A 16,180-nucleotide genomic window follows, 5' to 3' on the forward strand; every position below is an offset into this window, starting at 1 on the left:
AGAGGGCAGTTAAGAGTCAACCACGTTAACGAGAGACTGGAGTCACATATAGGCTGGACTGGGTAAGGACAGTAGGTTTCTTTCCCTAAAGGACATTAGTGAACCAGTTGGGTTTTTACAGCAATTCAACAGCTTCATGGTCACTTTTATTGATACCAGCTATTTTTTTCATTCCCAGATTTATTTTTAAAACTGAATTCAAATTCTCAAAGTGCCACAGTGCGATTTGTGCTTGATAATTTCCAAGTCATCTTACGTTAAAGCTGTGCATTTGTTCTTTTCACTAGTATGTTGAGAAACTGCCACATATCCTAATCTCGAGAGCCACCGGTTTGAGAATCCTCAGCCCGAACTTCAAGGACTAGATTTCAGAATCCGAAAAGGAGCTCTGAACAGCAAAATCCTGGAGCTACATGCAGGAGGCCTACTGTTTTCTCACATTACATTATGGTACACAGTAGTATCATGATACTGTGCATATGGATGGTCCCCCATTGCACAGTGGCATGCACATGCTACAATGCCTCTGCAGCAGGCAGACAGACTCCCCACAATGTGCTCCGGTTTTGAGGTGCGGTCAGTGCCTGGCCACTTAGGTGACACGTCTCCCGGGTGTTCCACTTGCAATTTGCAGAGCCCCGAGCAGGCTCTGTGGTGGACCAATGCAGAGGCAATGTGCTTTTCTAAATACTGATCAGCAGCACAACCACCAGTCTGGACCTAGACCCTGTGCATGTTTGTGCTGATATAGCCATCATCCTCTGTAACTGTGGTGGCCTCCTGCATCAACTCAATGGGGCATGTAGCAGACTCATCTGTAAAGACATAAGAAACAGCTTATATCATTAGACTTCAAATTCCGCAGGGAGCTCTGGTTTGTCTACAGTAATGCTATTTCAGAAGATAAGAGCAAGTACTTGAATTATTTACTCAGAACACAGCAAATGAGAGAGGACACAGGATATCACTAGCTGATGACTTGCAAGGCTATCACATACCATTGTGTGTATTAATACTGGATTTTACAATGAGAATATGTATTTCTGGTTATGTAATAGACTATTAGAATTTATTAAAATAATGGAAATTATTCCATTACTTACCATGTTTCACAGCAGCTTCAGAGGAGGAGTCAGCAGCCATATCGTAACTCAATTAGAACATCTGGTTTTCTTGGTGGCTTTTTGTAACTCGGTGGCATAATATTGTGTTCCAGATTACACTTGTGAAACATTTAAAGGTCCCCAATTCTCTGATAAAAATCGTAGACATTTCTATACATTTTACAGTAACAATTCACCCTTCCAACAGTGGCAGACTATATCTTAACATGGTCATGTGGCACAGAGAGAGCGACTTTGACAACTAGGAAGTTATTTTCTGTATTCAACAAACAATGCATAAATTCTAATTCTTTGATGTGTAGCCTCTAGTGTCATTTCCCACCTGCCATTTGTATATTTATCACCAGCACAATAAATCACATCATTTGTATAGGTCAATTGACTCATTTCTGTAAGTGAATGTGTTATATTTGTATAATTTTAAGTAACTGACATCAAGTCTTGGATTATTCACAACTTCCTTCAGATGCAGATCAGGAAAACCAAAAGCTATTGTCCTCAGCACCTGCCACAAACTCTGATACCTTGACTAATTCCATCCCTCTCCCTGGCCTATCGTTCAGGCTGAACAATACCATGCCAAATGGTTTGATCCTGAACTGTGTTTGAAACTCCACATCCTCGCCATTACCAAGACCATTCAATCTCCACTCCAGAGACTTGAGCACATAATCCAAGCTGATACTTCAGTGCTGTACTGATGGAATGCTGCACTGTTGGAGGTGCCGTCTTTCGGATGAGATGTTAAACCAAGGCCATGTCTGCCCCTGCAGGTGGACTTAAAAGATCGTACTATATTGTTCAAAGAAGTGGAGATGCCGGTGATGGACTGGGGTTGACAATTGTAAACAATTTTACAACACCAAGTTATAGTCCAACAAATTTATTTGAAATTCACAAGCTTTCGGAGGCATTCACCTGAGGAAGGAGGAAGCCTCCGAAAGCTTGTGAATTTCAAATAAAATAGTTGGACTATAACTTGGTGTTGTAAAATTGTTTACAAAAATTCAAAGAAGAGCAGGGCAGTTCTCCTGGGATCCTGGACAACATTTATACCAAAACCAATGTCACTAAAACAGATGATCTGGTCATTATCACATTGCTGTTTGTGGGAACTTACTGTACGCAAATTGGCTGCCGTGTTTCCTACATTACAACAGTGGCTACACTTCAAAAGTACTTCATTGGCTGTAAAGTATTTTGGGACATCCTGAGGTTGTGAAAAACGCTATATAAATGAAAGTGTTGCTTTCCTTCTTTTTCACAACATTTTCTCTTCTGCTCCTTACCTTAGCCAATCTGCCACTGAAACTCTTAAGCATGCTTTAGTCAGCTCCAGACTCAATTATTTCAATGCTGTCGTTGCTGGCCTTACTGTGGTGATTTTACAATCCTAGCCCCTTTGGGACTATCAGGCGCACTTCTCAGGCGTTCACTCTCAATCTAGGGTCAAGATAGCCAAATCCTAAAGACATTGACTGGGTCTGAAGGTCTGATCTATCTCTCCCCAAGGGAAAGGGATCACCCGAGAATATTACAGTCTTCCAGATAGCGTTTTTAGCAAGTTCCAGCCAGATTGTAATATTCCGGATATTGTGAGGGTCTGGGGGTCTCGCCTCAGTAATGTACCTCTTCACCAAAAGAGTGTACGGTGCTGGGGTTCACGAGTTAGTGATACAGAAGACTATGTGAGACAATATAAAAACTATACAGAGGTTTATTCATGAAACAATTTGCAATCTACAGCTGGTGAGACCGGTCAATCGCAACATTAACAATTTCTTAAAAAGGTAAAAATTATAATTCTTAGAAGTATTTAGACAGGATATCCATCAATTATCAAGGTAGCTTTTACCTTAAATCCCCGAGTAGTAGAAGACCATAGAGTCACCTTACTCTGATAGTCGAGAGACACTTCGGCCCTTCTAAGAATTTATACCATTTTTTCCGATTACTTCATCTTGCTGTGAGCATTCTTGTACACAAGGCTCTTGTTGATTAACTTGTTAACTCGTAAACTTGTAATTCTTACTTATTAATATTAATCAGAACTAGTTACATTGTAGCTGACTGCTGTTTTTCTTCAGCCTATGTTCATTGTAAAGAGTTATTTCAAGTACTGGTTAAAGGTAGGTGCCCTTGAGCCAGCTCCTATTTTCAGCTTTTTGCTTATCTGTGTCCCATTGTGTAGGGTTAGCAAGGAATACTCTAAGGTAGGCCCTCTTGACCAAATCTGCTGTCTTCATCATGTGCTGATTTGTGTCCCATTGTGTAGGGTTTATCAACTACTTGTCAAAGGTATGTCCCCTTGATGAAATCAATCATCCATGATTTAGTTGACTGGTGTTTTCAGCATTTTGCTTACTGCAAAGTATTTTCAAATGATTATTTAAAAATGTTAAAAGTTTGTTGTAAAAGGTCTTCAAATGATTACTAAAAGTAGGTACCCCTTGTCCCCAAATTCCTTCAAATTACTTCATCTATGCTCATAAATTCCAACTTTGTCAGAAATGCAGCAACCCTTATTCTGTCCCTCATGAAGCCCCTGGTTGCCCATCATTCCCATCCTCACACATCTACACTGGCTTCCTGTCACTCACCATATTCAATTTAAAATCTTTGTCCTCATCTTCAAATCTCTCTATGGCCTTGCTACACCCTACCTCTGCAGCCTCTTACATGCTTACTTTCCCTTCTGCATCCTTCGGTCTTTTGACTCTGGCCTGCTGTGCATTCTTCCCTCCCTTCGCTCCACTGTTGGCATAGCTTTCAGCTCGGCCCTGCTGTGTGGAACTCCCTCCCTAAAACCCTCCAACTCTCTAATTGTTTCTCTTCCTTTAAAAAACTTCTCAAAACCCATGTTTTTGCCCTACAGTCCAAAAACGTTCCTCAAATGGCTTAATAACATGTTATACCTTGTTTTGTAAGGTGCCATATAAGAGAGAAATACAGTCTCAGATGGGGCCATAACTAAATGCAAATACAAATGGTCAAGCATTTTTAATAAACAACAGAACAGAAAACAGTCAGGAATAGTTGAAATCCAAAATCCAAACTTGCAATCAAGTCACAACAGAAAACATACTTAGAAATCCAGTTAAACTTAAATTGCATAATTACATACAATGCTGCTTTCTAACACAGCATGTGTCCAAAATCTTAAATCTGGACAATGCTGGTTTCAGGCATGACCTAGGTAAATATTAAAAAATTTACAGGATAGCAGATACAATGACAGCTGCAGCACAAATGTCTTTCATTGTGAGACTTTGGAATTGGTTGTTCCAGAAACACAACCTAGAAAGTTCCCATCGAGGCAATAATGCCTCTTTAAAGCTGTAGTAACCATAGTGTCAACCATCACATTTTTGGAAGCAGGACCTGAGAATTGGCTTTAAACAAGGAAATCTTTGTTTTGTTGCCTGTGATCTTGTCAAGAATGTTAATTTGAAAGTAATCTTTCAGCCACAGAGACACAGAACATAGGCCTGTACTTGTGATTCACCACACGATGAGTTCCAGATCCCAAATGTGCCTCCATAGGGAAACCAAGCATTTCTACACAGAGTGAGAAATTAGAGCACCAGGCACTCCAGGCCAATATTGTGGTTACCCTATTAGCTGGTTGAACAACAACTTGCATTCATATAACTTATCTTTAGCATAGAAAAACATTCCTAGTCGTAATCAAGAAAATGGATGCCGATCCAAAGAAAGAGACATTTTAGGAGGAGTGACCAAAACTTGGTCAAAGAGATGGGTTTTAAAGAGCGTCTTAAAGGATGAAAGGGAGGCAAAAAGGTAGAGGGGTTTAGGTAGGCATTTCCAGAGCATGGGGCCTGGGTGGCTGAAGACATGGCTGCCAATAGTGGATGAAGGAGGGAGGGAATGCACAAGAGGCCAGAGTCAGAGGAATGGAGTATTTGGCGTGGATAGGGGTGGGTGGGGGGAGGGTTGTAGGGCTGGAGGAGGTTACAGAGGTATGGAAAGCAAGGCGATGAATGGAATTAAATATGAGGATGAGAATTTTAAATTTGAGGCATCAGGGGGCTTGGAGGCATTGTAGGTCAGCGAGCACAGGTGTGATGGGTGAGCCGTACTTGTCACAGGATAGGATACAGGCTTAGAGTTTTAGATGAGCTGAAGTTTACAGACCATGGAGGATGGGAGCTGGTCAAGAGAGCAATGTAATAGTCAAGTCTAGAGGTGACAAAGGCATGGATGAGGCTTTCAGTAGCAGTATGGCTGAGACAGACGCAGAGGTGGGTAATGTTATGGAGGTGGAAAGGATATGGGGTTCGGAAGCTCAGCTTGGGGTGGAATAGGACGCAGAGGTTTCAACTGTCTGGTTCAACCTGAGAGTGGCTGAGTCGGTGGCAAGGGTATGGAGTTTGTGGTGGGGCCAAAGATGATGCCTTTGGTCTTCATAATGATTAGCTTGGGGAAATTACAGCTCATCTAAGACTGGATGTTGGACAAGCAGTCTGACAGCACAGAGGCAGTGGAGGGGTTGAGAGAGGTGGTGGAGCGGTAGAGCTGGGTGTCATCAGCCTACATGTAGAAGCTGACCGCATGTTCCATTGCCAGCTCTCCAGCCCATCACCTCAGATTAAAAAGTTGTAGAGCACACGAACTAGGGAAAAGAAAATAATAAAAGGACTAGAGGGTGGAAATTGTTCCTCGTTATGCCCATTTTACAGGTGTAAAACAGATGCAAAAAGGATCAAATCCTGTGTCCCAAGGACGCCTGAAAATCGTCCGACCTGAAATTGGGTCAAGCCATTTTTCAGGTGTCTGGGGCAGCTGCCTAAAACAGGCATTAGGCCTCTTGCATATGCTAATGAGGGGGCTAAAGCCTGTTTATGGACGATTACATGAAACTGGGTTGCTAGAGCCCTGTTCCGCTCAGGTTTTCAGGACGTTGGTGCGGCCTAGCTTGCGGCCGCTACCGTAAAGTTAAGTGAATATGTTTGTAAAATTTCTGTGGAGCCAGTGGGAGCGTGCCTCCCAGCTCCACAGTACAGTCAATGACGGCCACGATTGGCCACCCTCCTGCTGTCCTCCCCGACCCGGACTTACCTGAAGGCCACTGCCACCGTCGGGAGAGCCACCTATGGAGGTGCGACAGGCGCCGGCAGCTCAACCTGGATATTTAGATGAGGCCTGAAGACCAATTTCTTACAATCCTCGGGCCTGCGTCTTCCGGCACTGGGATTATTTCCTGCATCCAGGATGCGTCGGCAGACTGGTACTATCCAATTTCTACCTCTAGGAATAATGCAGTTTCCCAAACCTATCAGTTTTTAAATTGTAGGAAAACAGCCACTGCTTTGAAAAATGAAACTCCTTACTATACCAGGGCCAGGAACTCAACAGCTGCCTTCAAAATGCCAATGCAGCATATCATTAGAACCACTGTTGCCTGAATTTATAGGACAACATTTTGGGTGTACAGTTCAATTGTGCTTGCACTTGTATAAGTCTGTAAAACCTTGGCACACAAAGCAGCTAGAAATATTCCACCAAACGCACACACAATCTCTGATAAAAACAAAATAGCAAGACGGAGTGTAAGTGCTGAAGCCCCACAACATGACTAGCATCAAAGTCACGCTTATATATTCACACCTGTGTTGTTCACTGTGAAACAAATGGCTTAGAATCATAGAATGATACAACACAGAAGGAGGTCATTCAGCCCATCGTGCCTGTGCCGGCTCTTTGAAAGAGTAATCGAATTCATTCCATTCTCCTGCCCTTTCCCCACAGCCGTGCAAATTTTTCCCCTTCAAGTATTTATCCAATTCCCTTTTGAAAGTTACTATTGAATCTGCTTCCACCACCCTTTCAGGCAATGCATTTCAGATCATAACAAGTCGCTGTGTAAAACAATTTCTCCCTATCTTGCCTCTGGTTCTTTTGCCAATTTCCTTAAACCTGTATCCTCTGGTTACCGCCCCTTCTGTTACTGGAAATAGTTTCTCCTACTCAATCTAACAAAACCCTTCATAATTTTGAAAACCTCTATTAATTCACCCCTTAACCTTCTCTAAGGAGAACAATCCCAGCTTATCCCTTAGAGGCTGAGACAGAAGAAATTATAATGGGGAATAAGGAAATGGCAGATACATTAAGCAAATATTTTGTATCTGTCTTCACAGTAAAAACAAACCAGAAATAGTAGGGAACCAAGGGTCTAATGAGAGTGAGGAACTTAAAGTAGTCAATATTAATAATTCTAAATTGGGGAAAGGCCAATTTTGATGGTATTAGACAGGAACTTTCAGAAGTTGATTGGGAGAGTCTGTTGGCAGGCAAAGGGACGTCTGGTAAGTGGGAGGCTTTCAAAAGTGTGTTAACCAGGGTTCAGTGTAAGCACATTCCTTATAAAGTGAAGGGCAAGGCTGGTAGAAGTAGGGAACCTTGGATGACTCGGGAGATTGAGGCACTAGTCAAAAATAAGAAGGAGGCATATGACATGCATAGGCAGCTGGGATCAAGTGGATCCCTTGAAGAGTATAGAGATTGCCGGAGTAGAGTTAAGAGAGAAATCAGGAGGGCAAAAAGGGGATATGAGATTGCTTTGGCAGATCAGGCAAAGGTGAATCCAAAGAGCTTCTACAAATACATAAAGGGCAAAAGGGTAACTAGGGAGAGAGTAGGGCCTCTTAAGGATCAACAAGGTCATCTATGTGCGGAACCACAAGAGATGGGTGAGATCCTGAATGTATATTTCACATCGGTATTTACGGTTGAGAAAGGCATGGATGTTAGGGAACTTGGGGAAATAAATAGTGATGTCTTGAGGAGTGTACATATTACAGAGAGGGAGGTGCTGGAAGTCTTAACGCGCATCAAGGTAGATAAATCTCCGGGACCTGATGAAATGTATCCCAGGACGTTATGGGAGGTTAGGGAGGAAATTGCGGGTCCCCTAGCAGAGATATTTGAATCATCCACCGCTACAGGTGAGGTGCCTGAAGATTGGAGGGTAGCAAATGTTGTGCCTTTGTTTAAGAAGGGCGGCAGGGAAAAGCCTGGGAACTACAGACCAGTGAGCCTGACATCTGTAGTGGGTAAGTTGTTAGAGGGTATTCTGAGGGACAGAATCTACAGGCATTTGGAGAGGCAGGGACTAATTAGGAACAGTCAGCATGGTTTTGTGAGAGGAAAATCATGTCTCACGAATTTGATTGAGTTTTTTGAAGGGGTAACCAAGAAGATAGATGAGGGCTGTGCAGTAGACGTGGTCTACATGGACTTCAGCAAAGCATTTGACAAGGTACCGCATGGTAGGTTGTTACATAAGGTTAAATCTCATGGGATCCAAGGTGAGGTAGCCAATTGGATACAAAATTGGCTTGACGACAGAAGACAGAGGGTGGTTGTCGAGGGTTGTTTTTCAAACTGGATGCCTGTGTCCAGCGGTGTGCCTCAGGGATCGGTGCTGGGTCCGCTGTTATTTGTTATTTATATTAATGATTTGGATGAGAATTTAGGAGGCATGGTTAGTAAGTTTGCAGATGACACCAAGATTGGTGGCATTGTGGACAGTGAAGAAGGTTATCTAGGATTGCAACGGGATCTTGATAAATTGGGCCAGTGGGCCGATGAATGGCAGATGGAGTTTAATTTAGATAAATGTGAGGTGATGCATTTTGGTAGATCGAATCGGGCCAGGACCTACTCCGTTAATGGTAGGGCGTTGGGGAGAGTTATAGAACAAAGAGATCTAGGAGTACAGATTCATAGCTCCTTGAAAGTGGAGTCACAGGTGGATAGGGTGGTGAAGAAGGCATTCAGCATGCTTGGTTTCATTGGTCAGAACATTGAATGCAGGAGTTGGGATGTCTTGTTGAAGTTGTACAGGGCATTGGTGAGGCCACACTTGGAGTACTGTGTACAGTTCTGGTCACCCTATTATAGAAAGGATATTATTAAACTAGAAAGAGTGCAGAAAAGATTTACTAGGATGCTACCGGGACTTGATGGTTTGACTTACAGGGAGAGGTTAGACAGACTGGGACTTTATTCCCTGGAGAGTAGGAGGTTAAGGGGTGATCTTATAGAAGTCTATAAAATAATGAGGGGCATAGATAAGGTCGATAGTCAAAATCTTTTCCCAAAGGTAGGGGAGTCTATAACGAGGGGGCACAGATTTAAGGTGAGAGGGGAGAGATACAAAAGGATCCAGAGGGGCAATTTTTTCACTCAAAGGGTGGTGAGTGTCTGGAACGAGCTGCCAGAGGCAGTAGTAGAGGCGGGTACAATTTTGTCTTTTAAAAAGCATTTGGACAGTTACATGGGTAAGATGGGTATAGAGGGATATGGGCCAAGTGCAGGCAATTGGGACTAGCTTAGTGGTATAAACTGGGCGACATGGACATGTTGGGCCGAAGGGCCTGTTTCCATGTTGTAACTTCTATGATTCTAGTACTGGAGAAATAAATGGGACTAAAAGCCGACAAATCCCCATGACCAGATGGCCTACATCCTAGGGTTCTAAAAGAGGTGACTGCAGAGATAGTGGATGCATTGGTTGTGATCTTCCAAAATTCCCTAGATTCTAGAACGGTCCCAGTGGATTGAAAGGTAGCAAATGTAACACCGCTATTCAAAAAAGGAGGAAGAGAAAAAACAGGGAACTACAGGCCAGCTGGCCTGACATCAGTCTTCGGGAAAATGCTGGGATGTATTATTAAGGATGGGGTAATAGGGCAATTAGGAAATCATAATATGATTAGGCAGAGTCAACATGGTTTTATGAAAGGGAAATTGTGTTTGACAAATCTACTGGAGTTTTTTGAGAATGTAACTAGCAGGGTAGATAAAGAGGAACCAGTGAATGTAGTATATCTGGATTTTCAAAAGGCATTCGATAAGATGCCGCACAAAAAGTTGTTACACAAGATAAGGGCTCATTGGATTGAGGGTTATATATTAGCATGGATAGAGGATTGGTTAACGGACAGAAAATAGAGAGTAGGAATAAACAGGTCATACTCAGGTTGGCTGTAACTAGTGGGGTGTCACAAGGATCAATGCTTGGGCCTCAGCTATTTATAATCTATATTAATAACTTAGAGGAAGGGACGGAGTGTAATGTAACCAAGTTTCTTGACAATACAAAGCTAGGTGGGAAAGTGAGCTGTGAGGAGGACACAAAGAGTCTGCAAAGGGATATAAACAGTTTAAGTGATTGGGCAAGAAGGTGGCAGATGGAGTATAATGTGGGGAAATGTGAGGTTATTCAATTTGGAAGGAAGAATAGAAAAACACAATATTTTTTAAATGGTGAGAAACTATTAAATGTTGGTATTCAGAGGGATTTGGGTGTCCTCGTACAAGAAACACAAAGTTAACATGCAGGTACAATAAGGAAGGCAAATGGTATGTTGGCCTTTATTGCAAGAAGGTTGGAGTACAAGAGTAAGGAAGTCTTGCTGCAATTGTACAGGGCTTTGGTGAGACCACACCTGGAGTACTGTGTACAGTTTTGGTCTGCTTACCCAAGGAAGGATATACTTGCCTTAGAGGGGGTGCAACAAGGCTTCACTAGATTGATTCCTGGAATGAGAGGGTTGTCCTATGAGGAGAGATTGAGTAGAATGGGCCTATACTCTCTGGAGTTTAGAAGAATGAGAGGTGACCTCATTGAAACATATAAGATTCTGAGGGGGCTTCACAGGGTAGATGCTGAGGGGCTAATTCCCCTGGCTGGAGAGTCTGGAACTAGAGGGCATAGTCTCATGATGAGAGGTTGGACATTTAGGACTGAGAAGAGGAGGAATTTCTTCACTCAGAGGGTTATGAATCTTTGGAATTCTCTACCCCAGAGGGCTGTGGATACTCAGTCATTGTCAAGAATAAGATCGATAGATTTTTGGACACTAAAGGAATCAAGGGATATGGGAATAGGGCAGGAAAGTGGAGTTGAGGACGAAGATCAGCCACGATCTAATTGAATGGCAGAGCAGGCTCGAGGGGCCATATGGCCTACTCCTGCTCCTATTTCTTATGCTTTTATGTTCTTATGTCCTCCAGTCTCTCCACGTAATTGAAGTCCCGCATCTTTAGTACCATTCTAGTAAATCTCCTCTGCACCCTCTCTAAAGCCTTGACATCCTTCCTAAAGTGTGGTGCACAGAATTGGACACAATACTCCAGCTGGAGTCTAATCAGTGATTTATAAAGGTTTAGCATAACGTCCTTGCTTTTGTATTCTGTGCCTGTGTTTATAAAGCTATGGATCCCATATTCTTTTGTAACAGCAGTCTCAATTTGTCCTTCCACCTTCGAAGATTTGTGTACATACACCCCCGGGACTCTCTGTTCCTGCACCCCCTTTAAAATTGTACTATTTAGTTTATATTGCCTCTCCAAGGCCACCACTGTATACTTTTCACGAGTCTGAGAAATAACTGTTCACCACTACTCTCTGCTTTCTGTCCCTTAGCCAATTTGTATCCATGCTGCCACTGTCCCTTTAATCCCGTGGGTTTCAATTTTGCTAATAAGTCTATTATGTGGTACTTTATCAAATGCCTTTTGAAAGTTCACATACACAACATCAACTGCACTACCTTCATCAACCCTCTCCGTTACCTCATCAAAGAACTAAATCAACTTAGTCAAACACGATTTTCCTTTAACAATGCCGTGCTGGCTGTCATTTATTAACCATATGTTTCCAACCGACAATTAATATAATTGTCTCAGATTATTATCTCTAAAAGTTTCCCCACCACCGACGTTAGGCCGGGTTTATCCCTCTCCCCTGTTTTGAACAGGGTTGTAAACATTTGCAATCTTCCAGTCCTCCCCTATCTAAGGAGGACTGGAAGATTGAGGCCAGCGCCTCCACTATCTCCACCCTTACTTCCCTCAGAAACCTAGGATGCATCCCATCCAGACCGGGTGACATTTCTACTTTTGAGCGCTACCAACCTTTTAAGTACCTCCTCTTTATCTTTTTTTATCCTATCCAATTTCTCCAGTACCTCCTCCTTTACTGTGACATTGACAGCATCCTCTTCTTTAGTGAAGACAGACGCAAAGTACTCATTTAGTGCCTCAGCCATGCCCTCTGCCTCCACAAGATCTCCTGCTTGGTTCCTAATCGGTCCCACCCTTACTTTGACTACCCTTTTAGGTCCGAGGAAAAGTTTCAAGGATAACCTGAAGCAAAGGCTTAAGAAGTGTAACATTCATCCAAAATCCTTGGAAAATTTTGGGAATTTGAGCACAGGTAAAATTTGTGGTCAGTCAACTAAAAAACCCAGCAACTATAGGCCAGTCAGTTTAACCTCAGTTGTGGGAAAACATTTAGAAACGATAATCCGGGACAGAATTAACAGTCACTTGGACGAGGGTGGACTGATTAGGGAAAGCCAGCACGGATTTGTTAAAGGCAAATCGTGTTTAACTAACCTTTTTGATGAGGTAATAGAGAGGGTAGATGAGGGCAATGCAGTTGATGTGGTGTATATGGACTTTCAAAAGGCGTTTGATAAAGTGCCGCACGTAAGGCTTATCATCAAAATTGCAGCCCATGAATAAAGGGGGCAGTAGCAACATGGATACAGAATTGGCTAAGGGACAGGAAACAGAGAGTAGTCGTGAACGGTTGTTTTTCAGACTGGAGGGAGGTATACCGTGGTGTTCCCCAGGGGTCAGTGCTGGGACCAATGCTTTTCTTGATATATATTAATGATTTGGACTTGGGTGTACAGGGCACAATTTCCAAATTTGCAGATGACACAAAACTTGGAAGGATAGTAAACAGTGAGGAGGATATTGATAGACTTCAAGAGGATATAGACAGGCAGGTGGCAGATGAAATTTAACACAGAAAAATGCAAAGTGATGCATTTCAGTAGGAAGAATGAGGAGAGGCAATATAAACTAGAGGGCACAACTCTAGAAGGGGTACAGGAACAGAGAGATCTGGGGGTATATGTGCACAAACCGTTGAAGGTGGCAGGGCAGGTTAAGAAAGCGGTTAAAAAAGCATACGGGATCCTGGGCTTTATAAATAGAGGCATAGAGTACAAAAGTATGGAAGTCATGATGAACCTTTATAAAACACTGGTTTGGCCACAACTGGAGTATTGTATCCCGTTTTGGGCACTGCACTTCAGGAAAGATGTGAAGACCTTAGAGAGGGTGCAGAAGAGAATTACTAGAATGATTCCAGGGATGAAGGACTTCAGTTATGTTTGATAGACTGGAGAAGCTGGGATTGTTCTCCTTGGAACAGAGACGGTTGTGAGGAGATTTGATAGAGGCATTCCAAATCATGAAGAGTCTAGACAGAGTAGATAGAGAGAAACTGTTCCCACTGGTGGAAAGGTCAAGGACCAGAGGACATAGATTTAAAGTGATTGGCAAAAGAACCAAAGGTGAAATGAAGAAAAACCTTTTTACACAGCGAGTGGTTAGGATCTGGAATGCACTGACTGAGGGGGTGGTGGAGGCAGATTCAATCATGGCCTTCAAAAGGGAACTGGATAAGTACTTGAAAGGAAAAAAATTGGCAGGGCTATGGAGAAAAGGCAGGGGAGTGGGACTAGCTGGATTGCTCTTGCATAGAGCTGGCGCGGACTCGATGGGCTTTCTATGATTCTATGAAAAGAAGTTGAGAGGAATGACTACACTAATTTATAAAATGAATTAAGCCACATAATGACTTTGTATCTCTTTTAAACGAAGGAAAAATACATTTTTGTTACAGGTAAAACATTATCATATTCCCTTCAACAGCTTCCTGTCTATTTCTTGCGCAATTGTTGAAAATGTTGAAGTCCCTCTGACATCAAAAGGAGTTTTTGATTTAGCAGATTAAAACATTTAGCCTTATATAAACACTGGGTATGATTATGGAAATTATGGAGTAGGTTGGAGGGATACCTATACAGTAATAACTTAACAAATAACAGGCAGCATGAATTTAGGAATGGAAGGTCCGGCTTGATAAGGCTCCCTAATTTCTTGCAAATAAAACAGATAATGGAAGACTCTGTGATATAGTTTATTTGGAGTTCTAAAAAAACTTCTGACAAATTTCCAAGACTGAACTAGAATCCATGAGAACCCAAAGTACAATATGGGATTGGATAAGAAATTGAATAAAAAGTAGGAAACAGATTGCACTCATGAATGTTGTGATGTCAAAGCAAATTCAATTTGATATTGATTATTAAATACAAAATATTGCACAATGAAAAAGAGTGAGCAACATAGGTACACAATGAAGGAGATTGAATTAGTAGAAGAAGACTTTGAAAGTTGTTTCTTTATCTCGAGGGGGTTGGATTACAAAGGGGTGGAAGTTATGCTTCAGTAGACTCATGTTTTTAATGGCTTGACTATGTAGATTTTCAACTAATTGAGACCCAGTAGTATAAATTTAACATGATCTTAAGAGACAATTCATGACACAATTTTCTCTGCATTGAAAATGATCTCATTAGCATCCTTACAGCCAGGTTGCAACCTAATTAGTTAAGGTGTTGGTGTCACAGCAAGGGTTAGCACACTGTACAATAATTTTACTTCTTTCACAAATGATAGTTTAAGAAAAATATAACCTTACTGCATTAGCTAAACCACATTTACGAGTGGCTCAGTAAATTAACATACCAACACAACACATCACACCACACCACAGTGGGAGGCCAATGGACTGCATCTGCATTCCCCACACAGTGGCACTGCTCCTTTTGTCAAGCTCTCATGGGCTACCAATTAAAGCCAAGGTCCTTCCCCAATGAGTGAGGCAGGATCAATTGGTGAGTCAATCAAGGCCACTGTTGCACACCTCTTATTGCCTAGCTCAACATTAGGAGAGGTTTGTCAGTAGATTAGTTGCTTGGCCTCTTGGCTGGAAAATTGTATGTGACATAGGGAAACCTAACAGAAGGGAGAAAATACATGAAATTATAATAACCTGATGAAGTAGAATTACCTATAAAAGATGTTTTTGTGCCAGTAATGATTTTAAAATATCTTTGTTTAGAAGTATAATTTAAGTTACTTGACAAATCTGTGACTGGAAGAGAACATAAGTTGCAATTTACTCAATGTCATATAAAGAATGTTAAAATACGCTATACTCTTAACTTTGCAGTACAATTGTTTTGATACGTCTCCATTTACTAGTACAGCTGATTTCTGTACATTTTCTTTTCTCAAGCTTTCTGACAGTCACTCCCTGTCGGTATTCCATTCACTCCTTATATACTGCTCAAATCCTAAAAAACAGTTGAATTCTTTTTGCAGATTGTGCCTACCTGCTCATTTCTACTGCAGTGTCCAAAGAGATCTATATTTTGTTTCCTGTGAGGGACTGGCTGCCTTCAAGTTGCGTACAATGTTGGAGATGGCGCTATCTCTGTGGCTGCTGCACTCTGCTACGGTTACACAGCTGGGTTGGGCGCTGCAGCAGAGTCTCATGTGACTTCAGTCACCGGTGCAGCTCAATTCATTCATTCACATCCCTATCTTCAGTACACACATTAATCACACAACAGAACCCCCTGTCCAACTACTAATCACTGATGTATCACTCATACCACATGCTACCAGCGTGACACTGTATGCTCCCTGAAAGAAAGCTACTTTTAAATCAGTAAAAGAATTAACCCTACGTGCGCTGCATCTCACACACACATACATGTATAAAATGTATGTACATGTATAAAATAAGCTCTTAGACAAAAGCAATCATACAAGTAGCTTTGATTTTGAATTGTGCTGCATATTTAATTGCTTTTATAGAATATTTTTAGACTATTTTCTCTCTAATATTGTCCCCTCCACTCTTTACTTGTCTTACTGGTTACAGTTCCACGAGCAGTGGTCGCCCACAGGTACCTTGCCCAAGTGGCCAGTACTCCTGAGTTTATTTAACCAGCACACAGCCAAGCCCGATTCTGTCCACATATGTGCATCTCTAGCAGGGGTCGCTCTGTGACGCTGAGGAGCAGGAACCCTGGCTTTAGGGCCATTTGTTCTGCTCCTTCTGGCTGAGGTAGGCTAATTAAACACAGATTAAG

General features: G+C 42.1%; 1 protein-coding gene across 2 annotated transcripts in view; it reads right to left on the bottom strand.

Annotated features, from left to right (window-relative positions):
- Positions 1-15,437, bottom strand: part of rab9a (RAB9A, member RAS oncogene family) — a 51,917-nt gene extending 36,480 nt beyond the window's left edge. Inside the window, exon 1 of one of the 2 annotated variants that reach the window (XM_067992706.1) lies at positions 15,416-15,437. The gene's annotated coding sequence lies outside the window, so the exon portion shown is untranslated. The remainder of the gene's footprint in view (positions 1-15,415) is intronic. The other variant, XM_067992705.1, reaches the window with a different exon arrangement.
- Between the last annotated feature and the right edge of the window lie 743 nt (positions 15,438-16,180).

Source organism: Heptranchias perlo, chromosome 11 (assembly GCF_035084215.1).
Source record: "Heptranchias perlo isolate sHepPer1 chromosome 11, sHepPer1.hap1, whole genome shotgun sequence".
Classification (NCBI taxonomy): domain Eukaryota; kingdom Metazoa; phylum Chordata; class Chondrichthyes; order Hexanchiformes; family Hexanchidae; genus Heptranchias; species Heptranchias perlo.